Genomic DNA, 16,967 nt, shown 5'->3' with positions numbered 1-16,967 from the left:
GGTGAGCGGTTTCTTGTTTGTTAATGGCCCCATACAATTTGTTGAATGCCAGAGGGGTGTTGGTTTGGGGCGGGATATACACAGCCGTGATAATTATGGATGAGAACTCTTGGTGACTTAGCCAAGTGACTTAGAAGAGTACATATTTATACTGTTGTATAAAGAACTGTATAAACACATACTCTCTTCGTCCATTGGCCAAAAGTAAGCATTTCACTTAGTCTACACTTGTTGACAAAATAACAATTGATCTGATTTGATTTAAAAAATGCCTGTTTTAAATTCAGTTTCAACTGAGAAAGGGATTTAGTCCGCAGATGTGTATTTTGCCACCCAGGGTGTTGGCATAAGCCTCACATACAGTAGTACAGCATGTGTGGGGGAGAGGTTAGAGAGAGGCTGTATAATGACATCACTCTAATAAAACAGAAATAATAAACGACAGTAAGCCTGATCTGGCATGCAAGTATTTACTACAAGGCAAAGAAATGCCACTGACAGTGTAATAGAAAATAGACTTTCAATGAACGTACATAACTTAAACCATTTACCATCCTCTCAATAAGCAGTTGTTGTTACATTAAGAAGGCAGACGGTTCTTAAAAACATGAGAGGACAAAGAATGTTCTGTATTCCTTTGAGATGCATGTTATGCAACTCTATTTTTATAGACTACTACTATTAATCACAAAAAAACAATTAAGGTTGAGGATTATGCTAATAATAAAGACAACAACTTTTTAGACAGTGTATTCTATCGAAAATCTTTGTATTTGTTAAAGCAGCTAACATTATAGGTCAGGTCACACAGGGACATGCAGGAAGGGTGTAGCGTAGAAAGAGATGAGGGTGAGGAGAGACTGATAGGAGGGAACAGGGTAGGGCAAAGTGGAGGATGGAATCAAGGGGAGTGTCACAGGCCAGGTGTTCTTCTATATACACTCCCTCACTTTCCACCCCCTCTGCACCTGACCGATTCTCCGATTGTACACACAGTTAAGACATACAGGACACTCAGGAGAAGCTGAATAAATTCTTAGACTGAATCTTAAAAGATGACATTGACAATAATAGGATAGAAAGCAGGGAACTTATGAAAACCATTTTTGAAATGCTTTGGGGTGAAAACCCCCCCAATTTGGAACAGTAATCCACGTGTGATATAGTTGTGTTACTGTTAATGATTATTTCCAAAGTTTATACTGTACAGTTCTTTACTACTTCCTTGTCGCCTGTGTTCCTATACATATGTGACCAGTGACCCATGCCCTCTAGTGTACAAAGTTGAATATACAAAGACAGACTATAGACAACACAACAAGTAGGCTGTCACGCCCTGACCTTAGAGAGCCGTTTTATTTCTGTATTTGGTTAGGTCAGGGTGTGATTTGGGGTGGGCATTCTATGTTATCTGTTTCTTTGTTTTTGGCCGAGTGTGGTTCCCAATCAGAGACAGCTGTCCATCGTTGTCTCTGATTGGGAATCATACTTCGGCAGTCCTTTTTCCCTCTTTCATTTGTGTGATCTTATTTTTGCATTGCTTGTTATTTTGCCCTGCAGAACGTCACGTTCGTATTTGTTTTGTTGTTGTCGGTGTTCATTAAATACATAAATAAAATGAACACGTACAACGCTGCGCTTTGGTCCACTTCTTCCCATGACGATTGTGACATAGTTGTCACGCCCTGGCCTTAGTATTCTTTGTTTTCTGTAATATTTTGGTTAGGTCAGGGTGTGACAGGGGGGATGTTTGTGTGTATTTGTCTCGTCTTGGGTGGTTGTATGGTATAGGGGGTTTTGTAGAGGTTATGGGGTTGTGTTTTGTGTAGGTGTCTAGGTAAGTCTATGGTTGCCTGAATGGTTCTCAATCAGAGACAGCTGTCTTTCATTGTCTTTGATTGGGAGCCATATTTAAGGCAGCCATAGGCATTAGGCTATTGTGGGTAATTGTCTATGTGTAGTGTTTAGTGTCAGCACTATTTGTTTGAATAGCTTCACGGTCGTCTGTTTGTTATTTTTGTTCGTTTGTTTCGTCTTTCTAATAAAAGGAAGATGTATTGTTATCACGCTGCGCCTTGGTCCTCTCTTCAAAGTTACGACGATCGTGACAATAGTCCTACAAGCCTATACTGATGGTTTGTAATATTTGTATGATTATTTCATCGTCAAATTTGGCTTGATAATGAGTGACAAGAAATTCACGTTAGCACAAATACAGTATAGCAGCAGCTGGGTTCGTCCTCTTTTTTAGTGGCAACCATCAAAACTCTGCTTTCACACAGGATTGCATATAGAAATGGCTGGGCTTATAAGCACACTTATTTCACTTCACGCATCAACCATTGTTTGAAGAGCATGCATCCTCTCGCTGCTGCGCCACAGGTGATATTCCGGCAAACTCTGTATGCCATGGGCTCTCCAACCCTGTTCCTGCAGCTACCCAGTGCTTAATTTGGGGAAACAAGTGAAATCTGTTTGGGTAACAGGTTTTCACAATGAAACATATTTCTTAAAACTGTTGACAGCCCCTCTCTCTGCGCGCACGAGAAAGTAATGAAGGAAAGAGAGGAGAGATGGAAACGCATGGTGGAGAGATATTCTGCAGCTAAAGGTAATATGGCAGCCTATTAACCCTCCCGTTGTCCTCCTATTATGCCTAGCACACAGTGTCCCCCCCCGGGTCACCCTGTCCCGTCTTGGCTAAAGGCCCAGTGGGCACAAGTGTGACAGTATGCGTGTGAACAGCCTTTGCAGATGTATTTCTTACACCTGCAGCACGCTGTGTGTGTCTTGGCGTCCTTCTTGGGTGGGCAGAGCTGACACCTCTTCCTCTTACTCGCCCCCAGCGGGGCAGCCGGGGCGTCGGCGGCGGCGGCCGGGCCTGCGGCTTGCTCCCGGGCTTGCGGACGAGCCTCGGCGGATACATGCTCGCCCTGTATGACTTTGACAAGTGCGGACGCGGCTTCGGTGCGGGGGAGACGCTGCCTTCTTTGGATCAAGGGCTTCACGAGCGCCTTTCCGAGCTGCTCCAGGAACACCCTCCTCTTGTTCCGCTTCCCAGGCATCCAGTCGGGGTTGATCTCTCGCCATATGACAAAGGCGTTGTAGGAGGACACGTCGAGGATGTTGTGGAAGATGACCAGGGGCCAGCGGGTGGTCATCCGTCTGCAGCTGTAGGTCCCGACCACCTTGTCTAGGTTGTCCACGCCGCCCTTGTTGCAGTTGTAGTCTAGGATGAGGGCCGGCTTCCGGTCTCGGCGATCGCTAACGTCGGGCTCCGCGTGCCGCGTGCTCAGAAGTAGCACGTTCTTATTTCTCTTTGCCAGGTAGGACACTAGAGTGGCGGTGGGCGTGAAGGCGAACCTGGAGGACGAGACCTGTCTGCCCTTGGACTGGAGCAGCGCGGGAGGGAGTTTGGGCTTGTTCGTTCGCACCATGCCCACCATGGTGAGGTTCCTCTCGAGGAGCCGCTGCCCGAGTTTGTAGGAGGTGAAGAAATCGTCACACGTGACGTTGTGACCGCCCGGCAGTCCCTCGGTCAGATCGAGGACGACGCGCGCGCCCTGGTTCTTCTCGGGGCCTCTGCCGGCCGCCTTGCCGGTGTACACTTGCATCTTCCAAGCGTAGCTGGACTTGGCGTCGCAGGCCACCCACGACTTGATGCCGTATTTGGCCGGCTTGCTGGGAATGTACTGTCGGAAAGGACAGCGTCCTTTCGGCGGGGAGAGGGGAGGGAGAGGAGAGGGAGAGGAGATTAGCAGCGTCATCGTTACTGGCTCACCATCGGGGCGCACTGCGTTTACGTTACACGCAGCCGCCGCCGCCCGTGCTACTGCCGATTGCTACTACTGCCCGTGCTACTACTGCCCGTGCTCTCTATGCTACACGTACATACACAGATACATAGACTGCCCGTGCTCTCTATGCTACACGTACATACACAGATACATTGACTGCTACCGCTCTCTATGCTACACGTACATACACAGATACATTGACTGCTACCGCTCTCTATGCACAGATACATTGACTGCCCGTGCTCTCTATGCTACACGTACATACACAGATACATTGACTGCTACCGCTCTCTATGCTACACGTACATACACAGATACATTGACTGCTACCGCTCTCTATGCTACACGTACATACACAGATACATAGACGGTACCTCTGAACGGGACCAGTTGTTCGTCCACCGTCATTTCGGGCCCCGGGTTGTAGAGGGCCGACAGCCGCTCCTCCCACAGGTCCCACACCTCTCTTACGGCCGCCAGTCTGTCTGTGGCGAGTCTCGCGGGTCTCGACTGGCGGTCGTCGAATCGCAGCAGCCTCGAGTACTTGTGAAACACCTTGAGCGGCATGGTGGCGCGGAACACGGTCCTGCCGCTCTCGGCGTCCCACAGGCTGGCCGCGGCCTCGCCTCGGGACCTGTAGACGCCGGCTAGGATCAGCAGCCCTACGTAGGCGCGCAGGTCGGTGGAGTCCATGGGTCGCCAGCCGTCGCCGTATTTTCTCACCCCCTGCAGATTCGTTATGTCCACAATTATCCTTTCTATCGCCGGTGTGACAAACAGCCCGAAAGGTGGACGCGATGTCGAGCGCTCGCGACGCGGCGTAGGCCGTGGGGCCCGGCGTCACGGCGGGGCAGGGCCGGCGGATGGCGCGGGTCCGGTCCGGGCCGCGATAGGCCATTTGATTTTGACGTTTTTTGACAGCAACGTCTCCATTTCTCGCTCTGGCTCTCTGGCTCTGTCTCGCTCTCTGTCTCGCTCTCGCTCTCTGTCTGGCTCTCTGTCTCGCTCTCGGGCAGCGGCCGCGTCTCCCTCTCGCTCTCCCTCTCGCTCTTCCTCCGAAGAGGAGCACGACCGCGAGGCCGAGTCGTCTTCGTAGTCGTCCGCGTCGCGCTCGGGGTTGTATTCCTCACCGTCTTCATCTTCCGAAACGTCCTCCTCTTCGGAATCGCAGTAGTCTTCTTCGTCTTCTTGGTCGACGCTGGAGGATATCTGTTCCAGGACCTGAGCCGCGCTGAAACCAGGACTGCGAGGCGTCGTAGGCGGAGGGCTCACACTCGGCGGGGTCGTATTCCTCGTCGTCGTCGTCCTCGTCGTCGTCCTCATCATCGTCCTCATCTTCTTCTTCTTCTTCTTCTTCTTCTTCTTCTTCTTCTTCTTCTTCCTGACAATATTAGTAGCCTCTCTACGCCCTGCTTACAGTCGTAGGCGGAGGGCTCACGCTCGGCGGGGTCGTATTCCTCCTCGTCGTCGTCCTCGTCCTCATCTTCTTCTTCTTCTTCTTCTTCCTGACAATATTAGTAGCCTCTCTATGCCCTGCTTACGGTGGCCACGTGAATGGGACGAGGCACGCGAATGGACGAGGCGCGTGGTCGGCCCTGCCTGCTCCTTCGGCCCTTCGGCCCATCCCGTACGCTCGGCTGGCCTCCCCGTGTGATAGCACCGAGGTCGTGCACTGAGTTCTTGGGGACAACTGGTCCCTGACAGGGTCACTCTGACCCGGCCCAGACAGAGGGGAACAACTCCTAACACAGGGCCAGGGTCACTCTGACCCAGCCCAGACAGGGGTAGGAGGGTTACAACATACACCTTGCTAACGCTGCCAGGGTCACTCTGACCCCAGCCCCCGGGACAGAGGGGAACAACTCATAACACAGGGCCTACAACAGGGCCCGGGTCACTGTGACTTGGCCCAGACAGGGGTAGGAGGGTTACAACATACACCTTGCTAACGCTGCCAGGGTCTCTCTAACCCACACAGACACTGGGAATCAACTCGTAAAGCTTGCCCGGGGGTCACTCTGACCCGCCGAGGCAAGGGGAAGGTTGTGTAACAACAGCCATACCCAAAAGGCACAATATCCACAACCAAGGGAAGGTAGTTTGGAGGGGGGCGTTTTTAGAATCAATATCCAAACTCACACGGGGCCCAAGGGCCCGTTTGTCACACAGGGCCCTTGCCCGGAATGTGGCGCGTGTCAATTTTGGGGCAGGACCTTTGACTAGTATCCAGCAGGTGGTAGTGTTGGGTCACTATGACCCGGCCCACACAGGGGTAGGAGGGTTACAACATACACCTTGCTAACGCTGCCAGGGTCACTCTGACCCACACAGACACGGGGAAGCGACTGGTAACGCTGCCCGGGGTCACTCTGACCCCTCTGACGTCACTATGACCCCGCCCACACAGGGTTAGGAGGGTTACAACATACACCTTGCTAACGCTGCCAGGGTCACTCTGACCCCTCTGACGTCACTCTGACCCCGCCCACACAGGGGTAGGAGGGTTACAACATACACCTTGCTAACGCTGCCAGGGTCACTCTGACCCCTCTGACGTCACTATGACCCCGCCCACACAGGGGTAGGAGGGTTACAACATACACCTTGCTAACGCTGCCAGGGTCACTCTGACCCACACAGACACGGGCAATCAACTCGGAACTGCCCGGGGTCACTCTGACCCGCCGAGACAACGGGAGGGTTATTACATTTATTACTTGTACCACACTACCACCAGGTGGATACTAGTCAAACATCCTGCTCCGGAATTCACACGCGCCACATTCCGGGCAAGGGCCCTGTGTGCAGGCTGTCCCCCCGTACTGCCCTTGGGCCCCGTGTGAGTTTGGGTATTGATTCAAAAAACGCCCCCCCTCCTGCACTACCTTCCCTTGGTTGTGGATATTGTGCCTTTTGGGTATGGTTGTTGCCTATATAATAAAAAAATAAAAAATGCACTATTACTAGGCTATTCAAAATCAAATACAAACTCACTATAATTGTAGGCTAATAACTCTGGCCTGCACAATCAATGAACCAACAGCATCACCTAGGCCTACGCATTCTCTCCCAGACTCATGGATAGAACGTTTGGAGTGTAGCATAATGTAACCAGTCCATCCAGTATGCATAATAATACAGTCCACACTCAAAGGGGATTACTAGAATTTGTTTAATTTTGTAGTATAGGCTTCACCAATTATGTACCAAAGACATCTTGAATCAGTTTTTTTATGTTTTTCATGGGCTAATGCAGCAGACGATCATACCGGGTTTCACGCTTCTTCTTGTTTTTAGCTGATAGGAGTGGAACCCGGTGTGGTCTTTGGCTGCAATAGCCCATCCATGACAAAGATTGAGGAGTTGTGCGTTCTGACATGCCATTCTGCACACCACTGTTATACTGCTCAGTAATTTGTCTGATCACCAACATTTGACAATTGAGGAGTGGAAAAACATTGCCTGGAACATCATAGCGAGTTCAGTTTACTTAAGTTGCCTGCGCAGTCCCCAGACCTCAGACCAATAGAGCATCTTCGGGATGAGATGGAACGGGCTGTACGCAGCATGAGGGGATCGATACCCACATTCTCCAAAAACACATTTTTTTTGTGGATCCAAGAACGCTCCAGTTCACACTTCATGCAGCTTTGTCTAACGACAACCTACTGTCATGTAACAATGACAAGCAACTTTCATGTAACACTGATGTCACAATGTCAGATGAAAACGAATGACATGACTTACTTTCAGAGGAGCAGCGTAGCACACACAATTGATGCCCACAAACAAAGCTGTGGGAAGTTTCCTTGAAGCCAATGCAGAGGATAAAGAAAAACAACAACTAAAAATGTACCTCATGGCCAGTACGGGGATCGAACCCACGACCTTGGTGTTATTAGCACCACGCTCTAACCAACTGAGCTAACCGGCCGCTTGCAACGGAGCACAATTTTTAGGATGCACAGAGCCTCGGCCAGTGCTGGCGCGTAAACGAACAAGTCCACCAACAGCATAGCCTGACAAGACTGGACCCTCTTGGTTGCTCCTTGTGGCAAAATAAAAAGGCAGGGGAATTAGCTCAAATGGTAGAGTGCTTGCTTTGCATGCGAGAGGTAGTGGGATCGATACCCACATTCTCCAAAAAACACATTTTTTTTGTGGATCCAAGAACGCTCCAGTTCACACTTCATGCAGCTTTGTCTAACGACAACCTACTGTCATGTAACAATGACAAGCAACTTTCATGTAACACTGATGTCACAATGTCAGATGAAAACGAATGACATGACTTACTTTCAGAGGAGCAGCGTAGCACACACAATTGATGCCCACAAACAAAGCTGTGGGAAGTTTCCTTGAAGCCAATGCGGAGGATAAAGAAGAACAACAACTTAAAATGTACCTCATGGCCAGTACGGGGATCGAACCCACGACCTTGGCGTTATTAGCACCACGCTCTAACCAACTGAGCTAACCGGCCGCTTGCAACAGAGCAACATTTTTAGGATGCACAGAGCCTCGGCCAGTGCTGGCGCGTAAACGAACAAGTCCACCAACAGCATAGCCTGACAAGACTGGACCCTCTTGGTTGCTCCTTGTGGCAAATTAAAAAGGCTGGGGAATTAGCTCAAATGGTAGAGTGCTTGCTTTGCATGCGAGAGGTAGTGGGATCGATACCCACATTCTCCAAAAAACACATTTTTTTTGTGGATCCAAGAACGCTCCAGTTCACACTTCATGCAGCTTTGTCTAACGACAACCTACTGTCATGTAACAATGACAAGCAACTTTCATGTAACACTGATGTCACAATGTCAGATGAAAACGAATGACATGACTTACTTTCAGAGGAGCAGCGTAGCACACACAATTGATGCCCACAAACAAAGCTGTGGGAAGTTTCCTTGAAGCCAATGCAGAGGATAAAGAAAAACAACAACTTAAAATGTACCTCATGGCCAGTACGGGGATCGAACCCACGACCTTGGCGTTATTAGCACCACGCTCTAACCAACTGAGCTAACCGGCCGCTTGCAACGGAGCAACATTTTTAGGATGGACAGAGCCTCGGCCAGTGCTGGCGCGTAAACGAACAAGTCCACCAACAGCATAGCCTGACAAGACTGGACCCTCTTGGTTGCTCCTTGTGGCAAATTAAAAAGGCAGGGGAATTAGCTCAAATGGTAGAGTGCTTGCTTTGCATGCGAGAGGTAGTGGGATAGATACCCACATTCTCCAAAAAACACATTTTTTTTGTGGATCCAAGAACGCTCCAGTTCACACTTCATGCAGCTTTGTCTAACGACAACCTACTTTCATGATGTCACAATGTCAGATGAAAAAGATTGACATGACTTACTTTCAGAGGAGCAGCGTAGCACACACAACTGATGCCCACAAACAAAGCTGTGAGAAGTTTCCTTGAAGCCAAAGCAGAGGATAAAGATAGAACAACAAATAATGCCGAAACCCGGGATCGAACCAGGGACCTTTAGATCTTCAGGCTAACGCTCTCCCAACTGAGCTATTTCGGCAACTCACTAAAACTAATTATGTGGCTCCCTTGACCATACACATGCAAGTGACTCGAAATTTTGACATTCAAAATGTAACTCATGGCCAGTACGGGGATCGAACCCACGACCTTGGCTTTAGTAGCACCACGCTCTAACAAACTGAGCTAACTGGCCTCTTGCAACAGAGATTTTTTTTTAGGATGTACAGAGCCTCGGCCAGTGCTCAAATGGTAGAGTGCTTGCTTAGCATGCGAGAGGTAGTGGGATCGATACCCACATTCTCCAAAAAACACATTTTTTTTGTGGATCCAAGAACGCTCCAGTTCACACTTCATGCAGCTTTGTCTAACGACAACCTACTGTCATGTAAGATTGACAAGCAACTTTCATGTAACACTGATGTCACAATGTCAGATGAAAACGAATGACATGACTTACTTTCAGAGGAGCAGCGTAGCACACACAATTGATGCCCACAAACAAAGCTGTGGGAAGTTTCCTTGAAGCCAATGCAGAGGATAAAGAAAAACAACAACTAAAAATGTACCTCATGGCCAGTACAGGGATCGAACCCACGACCTTGGCGTTATTAGCACCACGCTCTAACCAACTGAGCTAACCGGCCACTTGCAACGGAGCAACATTTTTAGGATGCACAGAGCCTCGGCCAGTGCTGGCGCGTAAACGAACAAGTCCACCAACAGCATAGCCTGACAAGACTGGACCCTCTTGGTTGCTCCTTGTGGCAAAATAAACAGGCTGGGGAATTAGCTCAAATGGTAGAGTGCTTGCTTTGCATGCGAGAGGTAGTGGGATAGATACCCACATTCTCCAAAAAACTCATTTTTTTTGTGGATCCAAGAACGCTCCAGTTCACACTTCATGCAGCTTTGTCTAACGACAACCTACTGTCATGTAACAATGACAAGCAACTTTCATGTAACACTGATGTCACAATGTCAGATGAAAACGAATGACATGACTTACTTTCAGAGGAGCAGCGTAGCACACACAATTGATGCCCACAAACAAAGCTGTGGGAAGTTTCCTTGAAGCCAATGCAGAGGATAAAGAAAAACAACAACTTAAAATGTACCTCATGGCCAGTACGGGGATCGAACCCACGACCTTGGCGTTATTAGCACCACGCTCTAACCAACTGAGCTAACTGGCCGCTTGCAACGGAGCAAACTTTTTAGGATGAACAGAGCCTCGGCCAGTGCTGGCGCGTAAACGAACAAGTCCACCAACAGCATAGCCTGACAAGACTGGACCCTCTTGGTTGCTCCTTGTGGCAAATTAAAAAGGCAGGGGAATTAGCTCAAATGGTAGAGTGCTTGCTTTGCATGCGAGAGGTAGTGGGATAGATACCCACATTCTCCAAAAAACACATTTTTTTTGTGGATCCAAGAACGCTCCAGTTCACACTTCATGCAGCTTTGTCTAACGACAACCTACTTTCATGATGTCACAATGTCAGATGAAAAAGAATGACATGACTTACTTTCAGAGGAGCAGCGTAGCACACACAATTGATGCCCACAAACAAAGCTGTGAGAAGTTTCCTTGAAGCCAAAGCAGAGTATAAAGATAGAACAACAACTAATGCCGAAACCCGGGATCGAACCAGGGACCTTTAGATCTTCTGGCTAACGCTCTCCCAACTGAGCTATTTCAGCAACTCACTAAAACTAATTATGTGAGTCACATGCAAGTGACTCACAATTTTGACACTCAAAATGTAACTCATAGCCAGTACGGGGATCGAACCCACGACCTTGGCGTTAGTAGCACCACGCTCTAACAAACTGAGCTAACTGGCCTCTTGCAACAGAGATTTTTTTTTAGGATGTACAGAGCCTCGGCCAGTGCTCAAATGGTAGAGTGCTTGCTTAGCATGCGAGAGGTAGTGGGATCGATACCCACATTCTCCCAAAAAACTTTTTTTTTTGTGGATCCAAGAACGCTCCAGTTCACACTTCATGCAGCTTTGTCTAACGACAACCTACTGTCATGTAAGATTGACAAGCAACTTTCATGTAACACTGATGTCACAATGTCAGATGAAAACGAATGACATGACTTACTTTCAGAGGAGCAGCGTAGCACACACAATTGATGCCCACAAACAAAGCTGTGGGAAGTTTCCTTGAAGCCAATGCAGAGGATAAAGAAAAACAACAACTTAAAATGTACCTCATGGCCAGTACAGGGATCGAACCCACGACCTTGGCGTTATTAGCACCACGCTCTAACCAACTGAGCTAACCGGCCGCTTGCAACGGAGCAACATTTTTAGGATGGACAGAGCCTCGGCCAGTGCTGGCGCGTAAACGAACAAGTCCACCAACAGCATAGCCTGACAAGACTGGACCCTCTTGGTTGCTCCTTGTGGCAAATTAAAAAGGCAGGGGAATTAGCTCAAATGGTAGAGTGCTTGCTTTGCATGCGAGAGGTAGTGGGATAGATACCCACATTCTCCAAAAAACACATTTTTTTTGTGGATCCAAGAACGCTCCAGTTCACACTTCATGCAGCTTTGTCTGACGACAACCTACTTTCATGATGTCACAATGTCAGATGAAAAAGATTGACATGACTTACTTTCAGAGGAGCAGCGTAGCACACACAATTGATGCCCACAAACAAAGCTGTGAGAAGTTTCCTTGAAGCCAAAGCAGAGGATAAAGATAGAACAACAACTAATGCCGAAACCCGGGATCGAACCAGGGACCTTTAGATCTTCAGGCTAACGCTCTCCCAACTGAGCTATTTCGGCAACTCACTAAAACTAATTATGTGGCTCCCTTGACCATACACATGCAAGTGACTCGAAATTTTGACATTCAAAATGTAACTCATGGCCAGTACGGGGATCGAACCCACGACCTTGGCCTTAGTAGCACCACGCTCTAACAAACTGAGCTAACTGGCCTCTTGCAACAGAGATTTTTTTTTAGGATGTACAGAGCCTCGGCCAGTGCTCAAATGGTAGAGTGCTTGCTTAGCATGCGAGAGGTAGTGGGATCGATACCCACATTCTCCCAAAAAACTTTTTTTTTTGTGGATCCAAGAACGCTCCAGTTCACACTTCATGCAGCTTTGTCTAACGACAACCTACTGTCATGTAAGATTGACAAGCAACTTTCATGTAACACTGATGTCACAATGTCAGATGAAAACGAATGACATGACTTACTTTCAGAGGAGCAGCGTAGCACACACAATTGATGCCCACAAACAAAGCTGTGAGAAGTTTCCTTGAAGCCAAAGCAGAGGATAAAGATAGAACAACAACTAATGCCGAAACCCGGGATCGAACCAGGGACCTTTAGATCTTCAGGCTAACGCTCTCCCAACTGAGCTATTTCGGCAACTCACTAAAACTAATTATGTGAGTCACATGCAAGTGACTCACAATTTTGACACTCAAAATGTAACTCATGGCCAGTACGGGGATCGAACCCACGACCTTGGCGTTAGTAGCACCACGCTCTAACAAACTGAGCTAACTGGCCTCTTGCAACAGAGATTTTTTTTTAGGATGTACAGAGCCTCGGCCAGTGCTCAAATGGTAGAGTGCTTGCTTAGCATGCGAGAGGTAGTGGGATCGATACCCACATTCTCCCAAAAAACTTTTTTTTTTGTGGATCCAAGAACGCTCCAGTTCACACTTCATGCAGCTTTGTCTAACGACAACCTACTGTCATGTAAGATTGACAAGCAACTTTCATGTAACACTGATGTCACAATGTCAGATGAAAACGAATGACATGACTTACTTTCAGAGGAGCAGCGTAGCACACACAATTGATGCCCACAAACAAAGCTGTGGGAAGTTTCCTTGAAGCCAATGCAGAGGATAAAGAAAAACAACAACTAAAAATGTACCTCATGGCCAGTACAGGGATCGAACCCACGACCTTGGCGTTATTAGCACCACGCTCTAACCAACTGAGCTAACCGGCCACTTGCAACGGAGCAACATTTTTAGGATGCACAGAGCCTCGGCCAGTGCTGGCGCGTAAACGAACAAGTCCACCAACAGCATAGCCTGACAAGACTGGACCCTCTTGGTTGCTCCTTGTGGCAAAATAAACAGGCTGGGGAATTAGCTCAAATGGTAGAGTGCTTGCTTTGCATGCGAGAGGTAGTGGGATAGATACCCACATTCTCCAAAAAACTCATTTTTTTTGTGGATCCAAGAACGCTCCAGTTCACACTTCATGCAGCTTTGTCTAACGACAACCTACTGTCATGTAACAATGACAAGCAACTTTCATGTAACACTGATGTCACAATGTCAGATGAAAACGAATGACATGACTTACTTTCAGAGGAGCAGCGTAGCACACACAATTGATGCCCACAAACAAAGCTGTGGGAAGTTTCCTTGAAGCCAATGCAGAGGATAAAGAAAAACAACAACTTAAAATGTACCTCATGGCCAGTACGGGGATCGAACCCACGACCTTGGCGTTATTAGCACCACGCTCTAACCAACTGAGCTAACCGGCCGCTTGCAACGGAGCAACATTTTTAGGATGGACAGAGCCTCGGCCAGTGCTGGCGCGTAAACGAACAAGTCCACCAACAGCATAGCCTGACAAGACTGGACCCTCTTGGTTGCTCCTTGTGGCAAATTAAAAAGGCAGGGGAATTAGCTCAAATGGTAGAGTGCTTGCTTTGCATGCGAGAGGTAGTGGGATAGATACCCACATTCTCCAAAAAACTCATTTTTTTTGTGGATCCAAGAACGCTCCAGTTCACACTTCATGCAGCTTTGTCTAACGACAACCTACTTTCATGATGTCACAATGTCAGATGAAAAAGATTGACATGACTTACTTTCAGAGGAGCAGCGTAGCACACACAATTGATGCCCACAAACAAAGCTGTGAGAAGTTTCCTTGAAGCCAAAGCAGAGGATAAAGATAGAACAACAACTAATGCCGAAACCCGGGATCGAACCAGGGACCTTTAGATCTTCAGGCTAACGCTCTCCCAACTGAGCTATTTCAGCAACTCACTAAAACTAATTATGTGAGTCACATGCAAGTGACTCACAATTTTGACACTCAAAATGTAACTCATAGCCAGTACGGGGATCGAACCCACGACCTTGGCGTTAGTAGCACCACGCTCTAACAAACTGAGCTAACTGGCCTCTTGCAACAGAGATTTTTTTTTAGGATGTACAGAGCCTCGGCCAGTGCTCAAATGGTAGAGTGCTTGCTTAGCATGCGAGAGGTAGTGGGATCGATACCCACATTCTCCAAAAAACTTTTTTTTTTGTGGATCCAAGAACGCTCCAGTTCACACTTCATGCAGCTTTGTCTAACGACAACCTACTTTCATGATGTCACAATGTCAGATGAAAAAGAATGACATGACTTACTTTCAGAGGAGCAGCGTAGCACACACAATTGATGCCCACAAACAAAGCTGTGGGAAGTTTCCTTGAAGCCAATGCAGAGGATAAAGAAAAACAACAACTAATGCCGAAACCCGGGATCGAACCAGGGACCTTTAGATCTTCTGGCTAACGCTCTCCCAACTGAGCTATTTCAGCAACTCACTAAAACTAATTATGTGAGTCACATGCAAGTGACTCACAATTTTGACACTCAAAATGTAACTCATGGCCAGTACGGGGATCGAACCCACGACCTTGGCTTTAGTAGCACCACGCTCTAACAAACTGAGCTAACTGGCCTCTTGCAACAGAGATTTTTTTTTAGGATGTACAGAGCCTCGGCCAGTGCTCAAATGGTAGAGTGCTTGCTTAGCATGCGAGAGGTAGTGGGATCGATACCCACATTCTCCCAAAAAACTTTTTTTTTTGTGGATCCAAGAACGCTCCAGTTCACACTTCATGCAGCTTTGTCTAACGACAACCTACTGTCATGTAAGATTGACAAGCAACTTTCATGTAACACTGATGTCACAATGTCAGATGAAAACGAATGACATGACTTACTTTCAGAGGAGCAGCGTAGCACACACAATTGATGCCCACAAACAAAGCTGTGAGAAGTTTCCTTGAAGCCAAAGCAGAGGATAAAGATAGAACAACAACTAATGCCGAAACCCGGGATCGAACCAGGGACCTTTAGATCTTCAGGCTAACGCTCTCCCAACTGAGCTATTTCAGCAACTCACTAAAACTAATTATGTGAGTCACATGCAAGTGACTCACAATTTTGACACTCAAAATGTAACTCATAGCCAGTACGGGGATCGAACCCACGACCTTGGCGTTAGTAGCACCACGCTCTAACAAACTGAGCTAACTGGCCTCTTGCAACAGAGATTTTTTTTTAGGATGTACAGAGCCTCGGCCAGTGCTCAAATGGTAGAGTGCTTGCTTAGCATGCGAGAGGTAGTGGGATCGATACCCACATTCTCCCAAAAAACTTTTTTTTTTGTGGATCCAAGAACGCTCCAGTTCACACTTCATGCAGCTTTGTCTAACGACAACCTACTGTCATGTAAGATTGACAAGCAACTTTCATGTAACACTGATGTCACAATGTCAGATGAAAACGAATGACATGACTTACTTTCAGAGGAGCAGCGTAGCACACACAATTGATGCCCACAATTAAAGCTGTGGGAAGTTTCCTTGAAGCCAATGCAGAGGATAAAGAAAAACAACAACTAAAAATGTACCTCATGGCCAGTACGGGGATCGAACCCACGACCTTGGCGTTATTAGCACCACGCTCTAACCAACTGAGCTAACCGGCCGCTTGCAACGGAGCAACATTTTTAGGATGCACAGAGCCTCGGCCAGTGCTGGCGCGTAAACGAACAAGTCCACCAACAGCATAGCCTGACAAGACTGGACCCTCTTGGTTGCTCCTTGTGGCAAAATAAAAAGGCTGGGGAATTAGCTCAAATGGTAGAGTGCTTGCTTTGCATGCGAGAGGTAGTGGGATAGATACCCACATTCTCCAAAAAACTCATTTTTTTTGTGGATCCAAGAACGCTCCAGTTCACACTTCATGCAGCTTTGTCTAACGACAACCTACTGTCATGTAACAATGACAAGCAACTTTCATGTAACACTGATGTCACAATGTCAGATGAAAACGAATGACATGACTTACTTTCAGAGGAGCAGCGTAGCACACACAATTGATGCCCACAAACAAAGCTGTGGGAAGTTTCCTTGAAGCCAATGCAGAGGATAAAGAAAAACAACAACTTAAAATGTACCTCATGGCCAGTACGGGGATCGAACCCACGACCTTGGCGTTATTAGCACCACGCTCTAACCAACTGAGCTAACCGGCCGCTTGCAACGGAGCAACATTTTTAGGATGGACAGAGCCTCGGCCAGTGCTGGCGCGTAAACGAACAAGTCCACCAACAGCATAGCCTGACAAGACTGGACCCTCTTGGTTGCTCCTTGTGGCAAATTAAAAAGGCAGGGGAATTAGCTCAAATGGTAGAGTGCTTGCTTTGCATGCGAGAGGTAGTGGGATAGATACCCACATTCTCCCCCCCAATTTTTTTTTGTGGATCCAAGAACGCTCCAGTTCACACTTCATGCAGCTTTGTCTAACGACAACCTACTTTCATGATGTCACAATGTCAGATGAAAAAGATTGACATGACTTACTTTCAGAGGAGCAGCGTAGCACAC

The 16,967-nt window shown here is 47.7% G+C and overlaps 24 non-coding genes across 24 annotated transcripts; all 24 read right to left on the bottom strand.

Annotated features, from left to right (window-relative positions):
* Positions 1 to 7,657: 7,657 nt before the first annotated feature.
* On the bottom strand, positions 7,658 to 7,731 carry trnai-aau. Its single transcript has one exon. It is a non-coding gene; the product is annotated as a tRNA-Ile (tRNA).
* A 475-nt stretch (positions 7,732 to 8,206) lies between these two features.
* trnai-aau lies at positions 8,207 to 8,280 on the bottom strand. Its single transcript has one exon. It is a non-coding gene; the product is annotated as a tRNA-Ile (tRNA).
* Positions 8,281 to 8,755: 475 nt separating this feature from the next.
* Positions 8,756 to 8,829, bottom strand: trnai-aau. Its single transcript has one exon. It is a non-coding gene; the product is annotated as a tRNA-Ile (tRNA).
* A 432-nt stretch (positions 8,830 to 9,261) lies between these two features.
* trnaf-gaa lies at positions 9,262 to 9,334 on the bottom strand. Its single transcript has one exon. It is a non-coding gene; the product is annotated as a tRNA-Phe (tRNA).
* An 82-nt stretch (positions 9,335 to 9,416) lies between these two features.
* Positions 9,417 to 9,490, bottom strand: trnas-acu. Its single transcript has one exon. It is a non-coding gene; the product is annotated as a tRNA-Ser (tRNA).
* A 377-nt stretch (positions 9,491 to 9,867) lies between these two features.
* On the bottom strand, positions 9,868 to 9,941 carry trnai-aau. Its single transcript has one exon. It is a non-coding gene; the product is annotated as a tRNA-Ile (tRNA).
* A 475-nt stretch (positions 9,942 to 10,416) lies between these two features.
* On the bottom strand, positions 10,417 to 10,490 carry trnai-aau. Its single transcript has one exon. It is a non-coding gene; the product is annotated as a tRNA-Ile (tRNA).
* A 432-nt stretch (positions 10,491 to 10,922) lies between these two features.
* On the bottom strand, positions 10,923 to 10,995 carry trnaf-gaa. The gene has a single exon. It is a non-coding gene; the product is annotated as a tRNA-Phe (tRNA).
* A 70-nt stretch (positions 10,996 to 11,065) lies between these two features.
* Positions 11,066 to 11,139, bottom strand: trnas-acu. Its single transcript has one exon. It is a non-coding gene; the product is annotated as a tRNA-Ser (tRNA).
* Positions 11,140 to 11,516: 377 nt separating this feature from the next.
* On the bottom strand, positions 11,517 to 11,590 carry trnai-aau. Its single transcript has one exon. It is a non-coding gene; the product is annotated as a tRNA-Ile (tRNA).
* Positions 11,591 to 12,022: 432 nt separating this feature from the next.
* On the bottom strand, positions 12,023 to 12,095 carry trnaf-gaa. The gene has a single exon. It is a non-coding gene; the product is annotated as a tRNA-Phe (tRNA).
* An 82-nt stretch (positions 12,096 to 12,177) lies between these two features.
* On the bottom strand, positions 12,178 to 12,251 carry trnas-acu. Its single transcript has one exon. It is a non-coding gene; the product is annotated as a tRNA-Ser (tRNA).
* A 366-nt stretch (positions 12,252 to 12,617) lies between these two features.
* trnaf-gaa lies at positions 12,618 to 12,690 on the bottom strand. Its single transcript has one exon. It is a non-coding gene; the product is annotated as a tRNA-Phe (tRNA).
* Positions 12,691 to 12,760: 70 nt separating this feature from the next.
* Positions 12,761 to 12,834, bottom strand: trnas-acu. Its single transcript has one exon. It is a non-coding gene; the product is annotated as a tRNA-Ser (tRNA).
* Positions 12,835 to 13,211: 377 nt separating this feature from the next.
* trnai-aau lies at positions 13,212 to 13,285 on the bottom strand. Its single transcript has one exon. It is a non-coding gene; the product is annotated as a tRNA-Ile (tRNA).
* A 475-nt stretch (positions 13,286 to 13,760) lies between these two features.
* Positions 13,761 to 13,834, bottom strand: trnai-aau. Its single transcript has one exon. It is a non-coding gene; the product is annotated as a tRNA-Ile (tRNA).
* A 432-nt stretch (positions 13,835 to 14,266) lies between these two features.
* trnaf-gaa lies at positions 14,267 to 14,339 on the bottom strand. The gene has a single exon. It is a non-coding gene; the product is annotated as a tRNA-Phe (tRNA).
* A 70-nt stretch (positions 14,340 to 14,409) lies between these two features.
* On the bottom strand, positions 14,410 to 14,483 carry trnas-acu. Its single transcript has one exon. It is a non-coding gene; the product is annotated as a tRNA-Ser (tRNA).
* A 332-nt stretch (positions 14,484 to 14,815) lies between these two features.
* trnaf-gaa lies at positions 14,816 to 14,888 on the bottom strand. The gene has a single exon. It is a non-coding gene; the product is annotated as a tRNA-Phe (tRNA).
* Positions 14,889 to 14,958: 70 nt separating this feature from the next.
* On the bottom strand, positions 14,959 to 15,032 carry trnas-acu. Its single transcript has one exon. It is a non-coding gene; the product is annotated as a tRNA-Ser (tRNA).
* A 366-nt stretch (positions 15,033 to 15,398) lies between these two features.
* Positions 15,399 to 15,471, bottom strand: trnaf-gaa. Its single transcript has one exon. It is a non-coding gene; the product is annotated as a tRNA-Phe (tRNA).
* A 70-nt stretch (positions 15,472 to 15,541) lies between these two features.
* On the bottom strand, positions 15,542 to 15,615 carry trnas-acu. Its single transcript has one exon. It is a non-coding gene; the product is annotated as a tRNA-Ser (tRNA).
* Positions 15,616 to 15,992: 377 nt separating this feature from the next.
* Positions 15,993 to 16,066, bottom strand: trnai-aau. The gene has a single exon. It is a non-coding gene; the product is annotated as a tRNA-Ile (tRNA).
* Positions 16,067 to 16,541: 475 nt separating this feature from the next.
* On the bottom strand, positions 16,542 to 16,615 carry trnai-aau. Its single transcript has one exon. It is a non-coding gene; the product is annotated as a tRNA-Ile (tRNA).
* Between the last annotated feature and the right edge of the window lie 352 nt (positions 16,616 to 16,967).

This window comes from Salvelinus namaycush, unplaced genomic scaffold (assembly GCF_016432855.1).
Source record: "Salvelinus namaycush isolate Seneca unplaced genomic scaffold, SaNama_1.0 Scaffold41, whole genome shotgun sequence".
Classification (NCBI taxonomy): domain Eukaryota; kingdom Metazoa; phylum Chordata; class Actinopteri; order Salmoniformes; family Salmonidae; genus Salvelinus; species Salvelinus namaycush.
This window is presented reverse-complemented; position numbering and strand designations above follow the sequence as displayed.